Here is a 14,445-nt window from a genome sequence, read left to right as displayed (position 1 = left end):
ATGTAATTTTAGCCATTAATTAATTGTTTTCAGAATAAAACGGGGATTTTGTAAAGAACTGACCTCGTCACGTTTCTATCGACTTGGGAATAGACTTCACCGAGAACGCCTATTCAGTCCGGTTTGAGCTGTAAAAGGAATGAACAAAAACCAACGCAAAGTCGAAAACATTGAAAAGTGTCAAATACACTGAGTTAATTTATTAAGCGGAGGTAATTTTCAAAACGCATAAAACTTCCTTAATCCTTTATATAGAATTTGGTTAAATAAGACAATGATGCGTGATTTGAAGTATATTGTCCCCGTATTGTGTGAATATTGCATTAGAGAAGACAGAAAAAAAAAATGGACAAAATGTTGTTTCTTGCTATTACTTACGTGATCCAACAGGAATAGCAACCTCAAAAACTTCCATCACTTCTCGTGCAATTTTCACAGTCACGACTCTGTCACTTTTAACACTTTACTGCTAACCCTTGTGATCGGGATAATGGCATGCTGTGCGGCCAGTTTGATTTCCCCAGTCTTTGCCAAGGTTCGCGCGATGTCTTGGGCACACAAACACATTTTCAACTTGTTGGGCAGTTTTACTAAAATAGCCAGCCCGTAGCAAAATAAGTTCGCTTTCTGAAGTGACTTCCTTTGTTAAATGACATCTCCTCTTGAGAGCCGTAGGATCACTTTTGCATTCACTTAGAGGCACCAACTTGCTCTCTCCTTTAAATTCCCCACCTCCAACTTCATTCTTCGCCGACATGAAACATGTCGTTGAAGACGCCATGTCTCGCACTCTCGGGTACATTGCGTGACAACAACACATCAACATTGAAAATGACATTATTACATTGGGATGAGAACTTATTACTAATAAAAAAACAAAGTTAAAATCTGTCTTTTTTTACGACTGCTCCAGTTGCCTGTGTCAACTCAAGAATGACTAATGTTTAAGAAGAAAGAGTTTTAATCTTTGAAATTTTGACTTGCTGAAATCAACAACCCGTTATAAATAAGCAAAAATTTGCATATTGTGCGAGCGGACGAACGATTCTTATTTATGGCATTTCAGCCGTTTTTATTTATACAAACTAAAACGGCCATAAAAACCGAAACTACTCGTTTTTCGAGGATGTACAGCAAGACTCTGAGCTGCTGCATAAAATATTTATATCTAATCACATGCGCTGGGCATAAACCGTCAAACGAGCAATCTAATGTAAATATTGCCAAAATGAGCTCTTGAAAACGTTTGTTCGCGTCCAAAGTAGAACGATACCCGGACCTTTTAATTTATTTTCTATTAGAATAGGGTTAGATCTTTGCTGTGAAGTGCATTTTACCTGTGATTTTTGTACCGCTTTGGAGATTTTAGCTTTTACTTTTGAGGAATCTGTCATGCGAGAAAACATACCGCAAACCGCGTTGTCTTTGATTTAATTAAGCTAATTTAATTTTTCATCAAATAATTCGATATTCCTTGATAAGACAAGGTAAATGCGGCTTAATTTATGTAATGTACTATTTAAAATTTAGCGATATTTATCCGTTTCGAAGAAACGCGGCTTTTAAAATCACCGAATTTCCGCCATCGAATAACCCTGAAAACAGCACCCTTAAAGTAAAATTCTTAAAACAAGGCAAAAAAATCCTTGTTTTAAGTTCCTGAGGTAAGACTTTTAAATCCTTAAAATAAGCAACACTGAGGCTCAAAACAATACACAAGCATCTTGAAATAAGAAATTTATTTCTTATTTTGAGTAACCATAACAAGAATCTTAAATCTTAAAACAAGAGTCTTAAAACATGAAACTAGAAAATAAGTTCTTGATCTAAGAAAACTGTTTAGGTTAAACAATCCTTAAAATCAGGAAACCATTTCCTGATACGAGATTCAAAATATCAATGACAATCTAGGAATTAGCACCAGTACAAGTACATGTATGCTAAATTATATATATGATCACAGCTTCTCTGCTAGTCCACTGACTAGATATAGTCTGAGTCCAGTTAAACTCTGTGTATACATGCAGGGCTAGTGTAAAACAGGCTCCCAGTTAGGGAGTAGGCAAGCTAAGTTAAGGTTTTGGTGGCAAAATATTTTCCACCTGTTAGAAATCATAATTATAAACAGCAGCTAGTTTCCTTAGCTTGAAAAAATCATTCTCAAGGTGATAAATATTGTCACATTGATATTGGCTTTTTCTCTTCAATGAAAAAAATTTTGAAGTACACTGTACCCAACGACAACACTTACTACTGTTTTTACTACCTGGCCTTATAACAGTAGTGTATAGCAATATTAAAGTGTATAAAATAGTGTCAAGCTAAGGTAACATCAACTGATTACGTAACATTACTAATTTAACAAGGACCCAAGTAGTGACACTTATATGTACAAGATAAGTCTGACAGTGGGTTCAAATTGTACCATGCAAATTTGTAATGTTGAAAAGAAAACAATCTTGCTTTGTAGACCCATAACACAAGAAAAAATAAGCTTCACAGTGATCTCAAATTGTATACTCAAACACTAACAGTGCACAGCAATGCTGAGACTCTTAAGTAACTGGCATACATTTTTTAGTGTTCGAGCTTAAGGAGGACTCACAAGTCATAATAATCAGTTGAACACTTTCTATAAAGGATAACACAACAACAAGCTAGTACAAGTAACCCTGAAAATTGGGTGAATGTGATCCTCTCGGCCTTAAATACTCTCTACAGTGTTTTACTTTGGAAAGCTTTTAAAAAGCTTATTCTCGATTTGTTTTAAAATGTAACTTTTCCGTTTTGGAACTATACCAAGGACGTGTTCTTCCAAGAACTTGTACATGTTCTTTTCGGTGTCTCCATAGTGCAAATTAAATGCATAGAACACTGCAAGCAGTGTAATGACAGATGAAGTAAACACTGACTGTTTTGTCTGTGACTTGCACTCGCAAAGTACGTCCTTATCCACAATCACAAAGATCTGGGCTGTTCCCAAATTCTCTCTTGTAAATGGCTCTTCTTCCATGTTAAACAGCAAGTAGGGCAAAGTTGATGGGACCCTCTTTTGAAGGAAGCGCTCAATTTTTTCACCTTCCTATGAGAAAATAATAGCTTCAGTTAGTGATGAGTGTACAAAATAAATAATGATACGTGTTTTTGGGCAAGACAATAAAATTTTTTTATGTCTGTTTCAATGTTTGTTTCGATTTTGTTTTTCACGGCACATTAACATACTTTTGCTAGGGGCCTAATCAGCCCCATCAAGCCAAGGTAAATAAATGTTATTATTATTGTTATTATTATTATTCAAAACATGTCTGTTCTCATTATGAGGGGAAGAAGGAAAGAAGCTGTAAATCAATAGTGCAACAGTGTTAGCATCCCCCAAAAATACCTCTCTAAGCTGTTCATACAGTCAGATTCCTGATTTACCTTTAATGAAAGAAGCGGTGGTTGTGCATCAAATGGTTCATGTAAAGTCTTAAGTGCACATAATGCTGCAAAGGAGTCATCTAAAAAAGAAAAGAAAAGGTGATTGTTATTAAAATCAAGCACTTGGCTAGACCTGCCTGTTGCCTGCATGTCACTTGTAAGCACTTGTTGGCATTGCTTATAAGTAACTTGCACCATTAAAACCTTGTGCAGCCAGCTTTTTGAGCTAGCTCAACTTTTCCAAAACTTAATTTTGACAAATCCTCTTTCATTACAGACTAGTTTAAGTTAGACATGGACTTAAATAAGTGATTCTTTCAACAACTTACCATTGTTTTCTTCTTCTGTTTGAAAGCATTTTGATAGAGTGCTCCACCGTTCAATAAAGGTTTCATAACTGCACTTTGTTTTTGTAAGTTTTGAAATGTGTAGCTCCAGTTCACGTAGCAACTGCAATAATTCAATAGAAAAAGTACAGTAAGAATAGTACAGTACTCATGGAGAACTTAAAAGGGAAAATAAAAATGTGTGGTTCCAGAAAATATCCATACCCCCCACAGAAGGGATTTGCCCTATGACCCCCCCCCCCAACCCCTCTGGAAATTCCAATTTAGCTTCATACATTGCTTTAAAGTTTTGGGTCTTTGTGACCCCCCCTCTTCCCCGGAATTTCCAATTCCTTCTGTGGGGGGAGTATGGATATTTTCTGGAACCACACAATACACACACAAGGGCACTATTAACAAATTGTTGAATGAATGTTTTTCCCATGTAACACACATGTACTTGGCCAAGTACAGGTGTCTATAAAATATCCACAACCACAATGCCTCCAATTTTACATTTGTATATTAACCTTCCACACTCTGTTACCAGCAAAGACTTATACTTATTCATAATGTCCATTGTATTTGTCCATGTACTATATAAGCTAAATAAATTACTGCTTTTAACAAGCCAACACCCTCTTGACTTCATTTTGCTGGGAAAACCATAATGAATTTAATTATTAACTCTTACCACTTTCTCATGATCGAAATAAGGAAACTGTTCAAGCATGGTTGCCACAGCATTGTGACCACTAATGCTGGCAATTTTCTCAAAACGTGATGTGAAGGTGAGGCCTTGCAACTGTTCAACGGCTTTCCAATTTATGGCACCCTTCTTCTTAGCAGCCAGCTCCTTCCTAAGTTCCTTTTCATGTTTTTCACTATCCTCCTTGCTTCCCATGCTCAGATAATCCACTTCAGGCTCTGCAACAGACTTTTTACTGGAACTTTTCCCATTTGAATAGCGCTTCTTTAACAGTCTTTTGGTGGAGCTCTTGGATGGTAGAAAAATGAAAACAAATAAAATTAATGTAAACAGCCAAGCATAGACATCAAGCTACTGCAACAGCAAATTACATTTATAAGCTTCATAGTTTAGTGCAAAACTTGTTCATATTATTTTAGACCATCAATTTATTAACTCTAAACAATAAAATATGACAAACATGTATATACACAGACTGTTCTTCACAATGACCTGCATGTATGACCTAGTATAATGGTAAAATATGCTGCAAGTACCATTATACATGTAATTTGGATGAGGATATAGCTACAAAAAAATAGATGTTAAAATGAACTTACCCAGTACTGGAAGTCAACATCTTCAGGCCACAATGGTGGTTTTTCATCTTGTAAAACGGGCACTTCTTTACACAGGACTTTTGCAGCTTCTGTGAAATGTTCAGAGCTGAGATGTTCACCAGCATATGCTTTAAGACAGGTAACAGAGTCTCTGATCAATTGCCTTCTGGAGGTATCATCAAGGACACTATTGTCAGCAATGCTCTTTTTCACGGCATCTGAAATAGGTATCTTGAAATCATCCCCCAGCAGGTTTTCTCTCTCTTTTTTGCGTGGTACTAGTGGATACTGGCGGCTACTCCTTTTAAGAGGGTAAGGTGTACTCTTGTCCATCTGGGACTGGGACTGGGACTGGGACAGTGCATCTTCATCCATTGAACTGTATGGACTAAGTGTTGACAATGTCGAGTTTGGAGTTGAAGAGCGTGTTGGGGGAAACTGGAAGGTCTGCAATTAATGGAAATATGGGTCATTTACATGTACTGTATGTGCCTAAGTTGATTTAGTATATGTATATTTATATTATCTTTTTCAGGGTTGAAATATAACAAGAGAAATGTTTAATGAACATTCACTGATTATATGTACCTGATCTGCACTATCTTCTAAAACTGAAGACACTGGAGATTTCTGTTGGGACATAAGGCAATGTATATAAGTCAGGGCTGACAATTAGTACCATGAAGTCAAAGCCCATCCATTTACTATTTGAAATGTTTACACCACGGAACGATGTGTGGTTCCATAAAATGTCTTTATTCCCCCCCCCCCCCCCCAAAGGAGTTAGGGGGAAGGTCTTAGGAAAAAATCCCTTCCATGGCATAATTTCTGGAACCACACAATAACACAAAATCCACGCTGGTCTAGCAAAAAAACAAACAAGCAGACAAACAATTCACACAAAATATTTTCTGTCAAGTTTTACACTATTGAAATTTCATTAGAATATTAAAGTACGTGCTTTTAAGAAATCAGACAGCGACTTCATCAAGAAATAAGAACTTGACAATATTATTTAAAAAGGCAAGACGCCAAATAATACCAAGAACATTTTAGTGTAACTTAGGTCTACTTAGCTGACTGGAAGACAATGAAAAAATGATGTCTGGATACCATCATAATATAAACTTACCATACTGCTGAGAAGGTCCCACAAACTTTTACGAGTGGGAAAGTCATCTGGGAATAGTTCCTTTAGATCTGTTCTTGTTAGTTTTAGAAACATCTTGCCATCCACATTGTTGCCTTTTGAAATAAAAAAGGGACTTTTAATTTCTAGACACCTATTAATGATGAAACAAGAGTATGGCCAATTCATAAAATGAATTAATGATGAACTGTAACAGTTTTCCTGCACAAAAGAATCAAGTGTTCCTGGGTCAAACATTTTTCAATAAAGCACAAGAGAAATAAGTTGACAAAAATAATTAAACAAATGCCAAAGCCCATGCTAACAGGAGACAACAACAAATGGTTACAGTTATGGACTAACAACATGGCACAACAAAACAGATTACCTTCGAGAACTTTACACTGACTTGGTGTGAATTGTTGTGTCTGAAGAAACTGAGCAAGTGATTTGCTACTAAGGGTTTGCAAATCTGGGGACAATATCCCACATACTTCTGGATTGTCCGTGTCCATGACAAAAGAAATGCCTATCAAATAAATATCAAGTAAAAGGTGTATAGTATCAATGTGTGAGGTGGCCTACAATAAAGATCAATTTCATAGAGGCTACATTACTTTATTCAAATGGAACTCTTGATCCCTCTTTCCTTATGGTTTGTTTATTTTGTCCTTTTTTTTTGGGGGGGGGGGGGGAAGCAGAAACTCCTCCCCAGCCAATCTTCGGTTTCTATGTACCGCACAAGCCCCATCTGCAACCCCCTTTAGCCCCACAAGTACATACATCAAAAATACTTTCTTTTGTTTACTTATATGGATCACATTTTTCCTTTTAACACCTGTTTAGACCAGCTATATTGTCTTTCATGTACTTGGCTAATACTTAAACAGCCAATAATTTTATATAAAACCAGTAAGTTACTCTTGGTTGCAGTCAAAAGTCAACCAGTGAAAGGTGGCAATCTTTCTTTCACTGTCAAATCGCCTTTTTCCGCTCAACTCCACCTTACAAACCCTGTCGCTTGCACCATTTCGGAAACATTGGCCATGCAGGCTTTGAAGGGATTGTGTCACGGATTTAGTCAAGGATTTAGTCAAATTTAGTCAAGGAAAATGACCATCAAATTCGGTGAAATATAAAAATAACCTCTTAAAACATTGAACAAACATTTCAATAACACAGCAAATACAAACGAAGGTAGGGATGGCCAAAAGTGACGAAGATTGAAACGGATTGCAATATGGGTTTTTGAAATATAATTTGTTGGGCTGAACAGTTTTCAAAGTCAGTCTTTTTTGCTTGTAACTTTACATTATAACGCCCGGGAGACACATTTGGTTGCAATGAAGCTATGGTTTTGTCATTTAGATCCACAGAAGTAATTTCTTTGCAAACATTAAGTTTTATAGCAAGTATTTGGCAAAACACATGTGACACAGTCCCTTTCAAACAAACCGCAAGTCTCCGATCCAGCGCGATGTTACTTTTAAGTTTTACATTAACGCTTAAAAAAATCATTGTGGTGTCACACGAATTAAGTTCGCAATAACTGAAGGCAACTCAACGTATAAAACAAGGAAAACAGACAAACCCGACCGTAAATTGCGATGGGAAAGGACGTGCAGACCGAGGCAAGCGAGCGCGCGGGAAATTGAGCGTGGTGGGAAAGGCGGCCGTATTTGAGAACAACAAGATTGTATGTGTCCAGAGACGGCGAAAATTCTAACACTTATCTTACCATCTGAAAAAAGCTAGCAAGAGAAAGTAAATGCACTGGACTGTAGTTAAGATGTTTCCAAAAATTCGTTGTGAGATGTTTGGCAAACAGCTGTTGATCGGTCACTTGCAATCTATCGGCCGACGGCCGACTCAGTGGGCTTCATAATTGCACGTCGACTTGAAATTGCACGGTAAAAACTGAGCTTCTTACGCTAAGTTAATAACTAAAATAAAAAATAACGTGCAGCCACTCACCTGAAAGGTTGGGAGCTTGACAAACCAACTGTAAAAGACTTGAAAACACGAGTTGAAGTGCCACAAACATCTCCTCGAGTTCCCGCCAGAACCCCCAGCGAACAAAGTACCCGGATTCTTGCGAGCAGCGCTTTTGTTTAATCCAACCAATGACGTTATTGGTTGTGATTTCGCGGGTTTCTTCGGCCAATAAGAAGCGTTGTAATATTCGCTTGATGACAACTGAAACAAACTTACCTTCCCAAAACGGCTGTCATAATGTTTTCGTGGAAATGTGCATTTTGCGTCTTTTCGAGTATCTTTCTGCACGTCTTGTTAACTCACTTGAATACGAGACATAACAGTGAAAACGATTTTTTCGCGTATTGTGGTATCGATGGCTGCGACCGAAGGTTTCAAAAGGCCAATACATTCGCAAGACACGTCAGAGAAAAACACAGCTCATATCTCTACAGTGACAGACAGAACGTTAAATTGAACACCCTGGAGAATAGTACTGGTAAGTTTTCGTTAATGATTTATGTAGAAACGTCAGGCTGATCACGCTTCAGGCCATGCTTTAACGCAAACGCAATGACGACCAATGACTGACATGTGCTTCTCGCGTGCCCTCCTCGACTTGTCCTCGTAAGATTCCTCTTCCACGCGCGAGGCTCACTCCAGTTGCGTGGTCAATATAATTTGAAAGGATTTCAAAACTTATATTAACTAGTAATACGTGACTCGCAGGGCCTCGCGAAGCTCTGGAGTGGATTATTTGAAGTTGAACATTGTACATATTCAATTTTCCACAGTAGGCAGGAAGATATATTTGTTAAAAATTAGTAACGGGCATGGCCGCGACACCCTCGTTCCCAGGGTCTACTCCGCTTTGAAGATGGCGGCTCTTTCAGAGGTATAAGAGGTATAAAGCGTTGGGAAGCGCAGGCTATTTTCAAAATCATCGACAAATTATTGGATAGTCGCATTTTGGACATTTATTTGAGGGCATTAAAAAAAAAGAAGAACGAACGGCAGGAGGATTCGAACCCTCCGCCCACGCGCCCCTGATGGCGATGAAAGGTTTATAGCCTGAATAGGCGTTGAGGGAGTATTATGTGGAAATCAGTGTTATTTTAATCCGAAAAGAAAAACGATAAAAATGAAAGGCTCAGAATTCGAACCCACAAAAAAAATAAGGAAAAAAAAAAAAAAAAAAAAAAAAAACCCTAGCCGGATTCGAACCCGCGCCCTCAGTCCCGAAGATCTGATTTCAAGTTCGACGCCTTACCATTAGGCCACCAGCACGCGGCGGCCGTGTGACGTCATTTCCGCCACACACCAAGCTCACAAATAAATAAATATATATATATATATGACCGTAAACTCCACACGAGATTTCATCCCGCCTGAGCCCTTTGAGGGACAAAATTATACACCCCGCTACGCTCGGCCTTCGGCCTCGCTTCGCGAGGAATGATCTGTATGTAGAAGAAAGCTTTTCTGACATAATTTCTTCTATATACAAATCATCTTTTTTACTGTTCACCTCAAAATGTTGCAGATAAATTGCTTCATTGTTCGGTTTAGTACCAATTTTTTCAGTTTCATGAGTTTTTTCAGTTTCAAAGGGACTATTGATGGAATGTATTTTAAAATTAATCATGGTGCCCTCAAATTAGGCCTATAGGGAATTCAGTTTTTTTATAGGTATGCTATCTGTTTCATTATTTCAGGGAGCTGGGTTCTCAATGAATCAGTTCAGTCCACCTCACTTCATGAAGAACTTAGTAATACTCCAAGAGAGGCAGAGGTTCCACAATCTGATGTCGATTCACCTGATGCTGTTTCAGATGAATGTTCTGAACCTATGTATTCTCACAACATGACGTGTCTCCAAACAAAACATGTGTCTGCAAACCAAACCAATGATGAGGCTAAGGAGTCATTGACTGATATAGCAGGGAAATATCTCCTAAAAGTCAAGGAAGAAAACAGGTTGACACAAACCACTACACAGAAAATTGCAGAAGCAACATCAGAGCTCTTCTCTGTTGCTTGTAGGAGGCTTAAGCGAAAAGTAGAGGAAACTCTAAAGGATGCAAATGTAGAGCAATTGCCTGGGATCGAAGATGCATTTGAAGAAATTGCTGCTCCTTTTGAACAACTTGATGCCAAAAATATGGATGCTGCCAGAATTTAGTCGAAAAAAGCTTCCCTATGTAGTACATTTTATACCTTTATCTGTATGATTTTGTGCTATTAGCTGTTAGACATGAATGACAAGGGCAACCAGATAGAAAAGTGGATTATAATTAAGATACTAATGCATACTTATCTGAGGTTTTTTGCTTGGTCTATGACTTAAACGTTTTCAGAGTTTGCGGCTGGTGTGATGCAATCTATTTTTAGGTGTGAATTCAGCCATGGAATTAATAAGACACTTTTTAAAGATTTATTAGATGCCATTCTGACTTACTTATAGAGAGGCAAAAAAATTTGAGACAAAAAAAAATATAGTATTAATTCCTATTAACTTTCTGTTTTTACAGGGACCTGTCAGAAAAGTTCTCAAAACAAAGAAAACCCATAAAACAGTAAGAAACAAGATTAGATGTCTGCAGGATGAAAAAGTATTTTATTATATTCCAATCCTGAAGACCTTACAAGAGCAGCTAAAGTCCAAAGAGATTCTAAAGATGATATATTCTGAAACTAACTGTAAGCCAGCTAATCATGGTTACCTGCAAGATTTCAATGATGGTTTGTTTGTGAGTAACCACCCCTTGTTTTCTACCGATGACCATGCTCTCAAGTTATTGATCTATTATGATGACATGAATGTTGCAAATCCCATGACAAACAAGATTCATTCACTAGGATTGTTTTATTATCAGCTTGTAAACATAAACTTTGTTTTTATCGTTCCAAATTGAAATCCATTCACCTTTTTGCAATTTCTAAAAAAGAATACATAAAGAAGTTTGGAATCAACAAGATACTCGAAACTCTAGTGGATGACTTAAAAAAACTTGGTAGTGAAACTGGCTATCCTTTCACCATTGCTGGTGGAACGGTATATTTACAAGGTGCAATTCTTGCTGTTATTGCTGATACACCAGCAAGTCAGGCAGTTGGTTGCTTTAAAGAAAGTGTTGGTGGTGCTAGGAGAAAGTGCCGTCACTGTATGACATCCTGGGAACAAATGCAGGAACACTTTACAGAGGAAGAATTTGTTCTGCGCACAAATAGCGGCCATAAAGAACAGCTCTCCTTAATGGAAAATGCTGGATCAACATATCTGAAGAATTACTTTTCTAAAGAATATGGAATAAATGACAGAGCAAAGATCGCAGAAGCTCCTTACTTTGATGTCACCAAACAGCTCCCTCAAGACATTATGCACATTTTCCTTGAAGGAATTTTATGCTATGAAATGAAATTTCTTTTCAAACATTTGTTTGATGCCAAATGCTTAAACCTTCAGGACTTGAATGAAGCAATTGACCACTTTGCCTATGGTTATTCAGAAAAAAAGGACAAACCTTCTCCAATCAAACAGGTTGACCTAGAATTTCAGTCTTCTTCAAATTTAGGGCAAAGTGCAAGCCAAATGTTCCTGTTTGCATGCATTCTTCCTTTTATATTAGCTGGTAAAGTACAAAATGATGACCCACAGTGGAAAAATTTCCTGTCTTTGCTTGAAATTATGGGTATTTGCTTTTCACATAAAGTTACCATTGCCTCTGTAATCAATTTAAAACAATTAGTTAAAGAGCATTTAACCTTATTTAAGATTACATATCCCAATGCAAGAATATTGCCTAAACAACATTACTTAGTTCATTTACCCTCACAAATAATGATGTTTGGGCCCCTCATTCGATCATGGTGCATGCGATTTGAGGCAAAGCACTCATACTTCAAGGATATGGCCCGTAGGATAAAAAACTTTAAGAACTTACCATTGTCATTAGCTGAAAGACACCAGAGTATGGAAAGTGCAGCAGCTATTCAAATTGATGATGAGGGATGTGTTACTAATCATTGTCCATTAGTTGATAAAGATGTACAGTTTGGAAAAGGGAAATTACTTATAAATGAACATGAAAGAGAATATGCTAGCAATACTATTAAGAGGTTTTATGAAATTAATGAAAAAATTCAGGTATTGGAGTACAACTCTATTACAGTACATGGCACTTGTTACAAACCAGGTGAAAATAATTTTCTTCTGTTTGGTTTGGATGATACTGGCTTACCACTGTTTGGAAAACTGGCAAAAATTTGGTTTGTTCCTTACAAAGGACCTTTCTTTGTAGTCATGGCAATGACAACCACTTCATTTTGTGAGCAGTTGAATGCATTTGAGATTTCTGAGCCAGAAATGCCACAAGGTTATGATATAATTTCCCATGACGACCTAACATATTACCAAGTGTATCATGCCCATATAGTTGGAAGTGCAAAATACATTGTAGTTATGGAAAGCATCTTGACCAGTTAAATTTGCAAGTAATAAGTACAAGTTTATTAATCAATCTGATCTGATACAATTCAGTTATACAAAGTAATTCAGTTCAGTTAATTCATTTGTAACTGTTTTGTTTATGACCATTAATTAATTAATTAATAATTATTTGAAATAATAATGGTTGTTGTTGTTAGGCCAATGACGTTCCATTTATTGAAATAATCATAGTTATTACTTCTTGTTTAGTCAATGAAGTTCCATTAACTGAAATAATAGTTGTTACTTCTTGTTTAGCCAATAATGTTCCATTAGCCATGTTTATAGTTCATGTTGTTACTTATAGTTCATTAAAATGTTTGAGTTGCATCCTTGTCATTTCTGCAGCCATATATTAATGTTGTTGTTCCTTGGCAGCTGGATACCATGCTCCAATATACAGTTTATCAACTTCATATATTTATACATGAATCCCATTCATTGACTTGCAATTATGAATGATGGGAAAATATGTCGAAATATTGAACTTTTTAAGTGCTGTCTTCAGTAGTTTTCATGTGAAATTTAAGCTCATGTCTATGTCAAATTAGAAATTTTGTATACAGCCAGAAATGTTTTATTCCAACTAGTAATAGAGAATTTAGATTTTAACATCTAATAACAGGAAAATGATTTCTTGAAACAAGATCTTAATGGAACTTGTTTTAAGGTCTCAGTGGTCTAAATTTCTTTTAAGATTTTAATGACTTAAAACCAGATTCAATACTCTTAAAACTAGACCAACAGTTCTTACTTCAAGACCAGCATTCTTAAATTAAGAACTTTAAGGTTTGCAGTGAGCTCTCAGATAGTAAAATACGTTTTGTCCTGTAGCGAAGCACAGAAAAAGTTTTTGGAAAAAAATAGATCGATTTTAATCATTTCAAATTAAGTTCTGTTCTGTCACAAAAAATAAAGGGAAGGTTTACTCGCGACCAGAAAGTCGCCAGACCGCTGGGAAAGATTTCCGCACAGGACCCTACATTAATTATGTATGCAACTATTTCATACTATCACTATACATAAACAGCATTCATGAAAAGAACGAATCAGTCAGAAAATTGTATGCATAATTAATGTAGGGTCCTGTGCGGAAATCTTGCCCTGGTCCGTTCTACTCATGCAATCTACCAGACGGTTTTTCAGCATAAATGTGATGAAATCTGCGTTTGTAGAAACTAGATACAAATATTGAAGATTCTGCACGAAACATGTACTCACTTGTTTCTCGTAAGAGAAACCATATTTGAGGGCTACCTTCACTGCTTCTTGTCGGCCGCCACGAACTTTCACGGCCCAGTCATTGGTGTAAATCTCTTTCGCCAAAATTTCGTTTCCACTGAAGAGTATTATCAACAGAACATATTAAAGAAGAAAACGCCGCCATCAAACTTCCGCCATATTCTCACACTCCATGTTTACAACTTTGTGCTGAGTGACCTGGCTATATTGAATTTCAATTGCCAATGAGGTCCTGGTGACGAGGAACGAACTTATCACTTCCGGTCACTAGTACTTCCTGGTTCGATGTAGCTCTTTATCTAGACATGATCTAGCTGAACCGTAAATATATTACAAAAGAAATAACCATAAAAAGGCAAATGTGCTAGGCGGAGAGCACCAGTCTTTCACTTATATCCTTAAAAAAAGAAAAAAGAAAAATAAACGCGAATAAACTGGGTACTTTGAATGTTGTTTTGTCTGCTTCAGCAAAACATGAACCGAGGAATTGGGAAAACGTGAGCGGAATATTCTAATTACTTCAGCTGTGACAAGGATATTTTTTTTCCTGCTTGAGA

The 14,445-nt window shown here is 36.9% G+C and overlaps 1 protein-coding gene and 2 pseudogenes across 3 annotated transcripts in view; 1 reads left to right on the top strand and 2 right to left on the bottom strand.

Annotated features, from left to right (window-relative positions):
- LOC144666678 (furin-like protease kpc-1) overlaps window positions 1–14,257 on the bottom strand; it is a 34,322-nt pseudogene extending 20,065 nt beyond the window's left edge. The window contains exon 1 of the transcript XR_013573219.1: window positions 13,868–14,257. The product of XR_013573219.1 is annotated as a furin-like protease kpc-1 (transcript). The remainder of the gene's footprint in view (window positions 1–13,867) is intronic.
- Window positions 1–14,445, top strand: part of LOC144664823 (C-type lectin domain family 4 member E-like) — a 197,681-nt gene that overhangs the window by 67,362 nt on the left and 115,874 nt on the right. The window lies entirely within an intron of this gene.
- Window positions 1–14,445, bottom strand: part of LOC144664845 (proprotein convertase subtilisin/kexin type 6-like) — a 75,367-nt pseudogene that overhangs the window by 27,203 nt on the left and 33,719 nt on the right. The gene's annotated exons all lie outside the window — the stretch shown is intronic.

Source organism: Oculina patagonica, chromosome 9 (genome assembly GCF_052425735.1).
Source record: "Oculina patagonica isolate OP01 chromosome 9, crgOcupat, whole genome shotgun sequence".
NCBI lineage: Eukaryota > Metazoa > Cnidaria > Anthozoa > Scleractinia > Oculinidae > Oculina > Oculina patagonica.
This window is presented reverse-complemented; position numbering and strand designations above follow the sequence as displayed.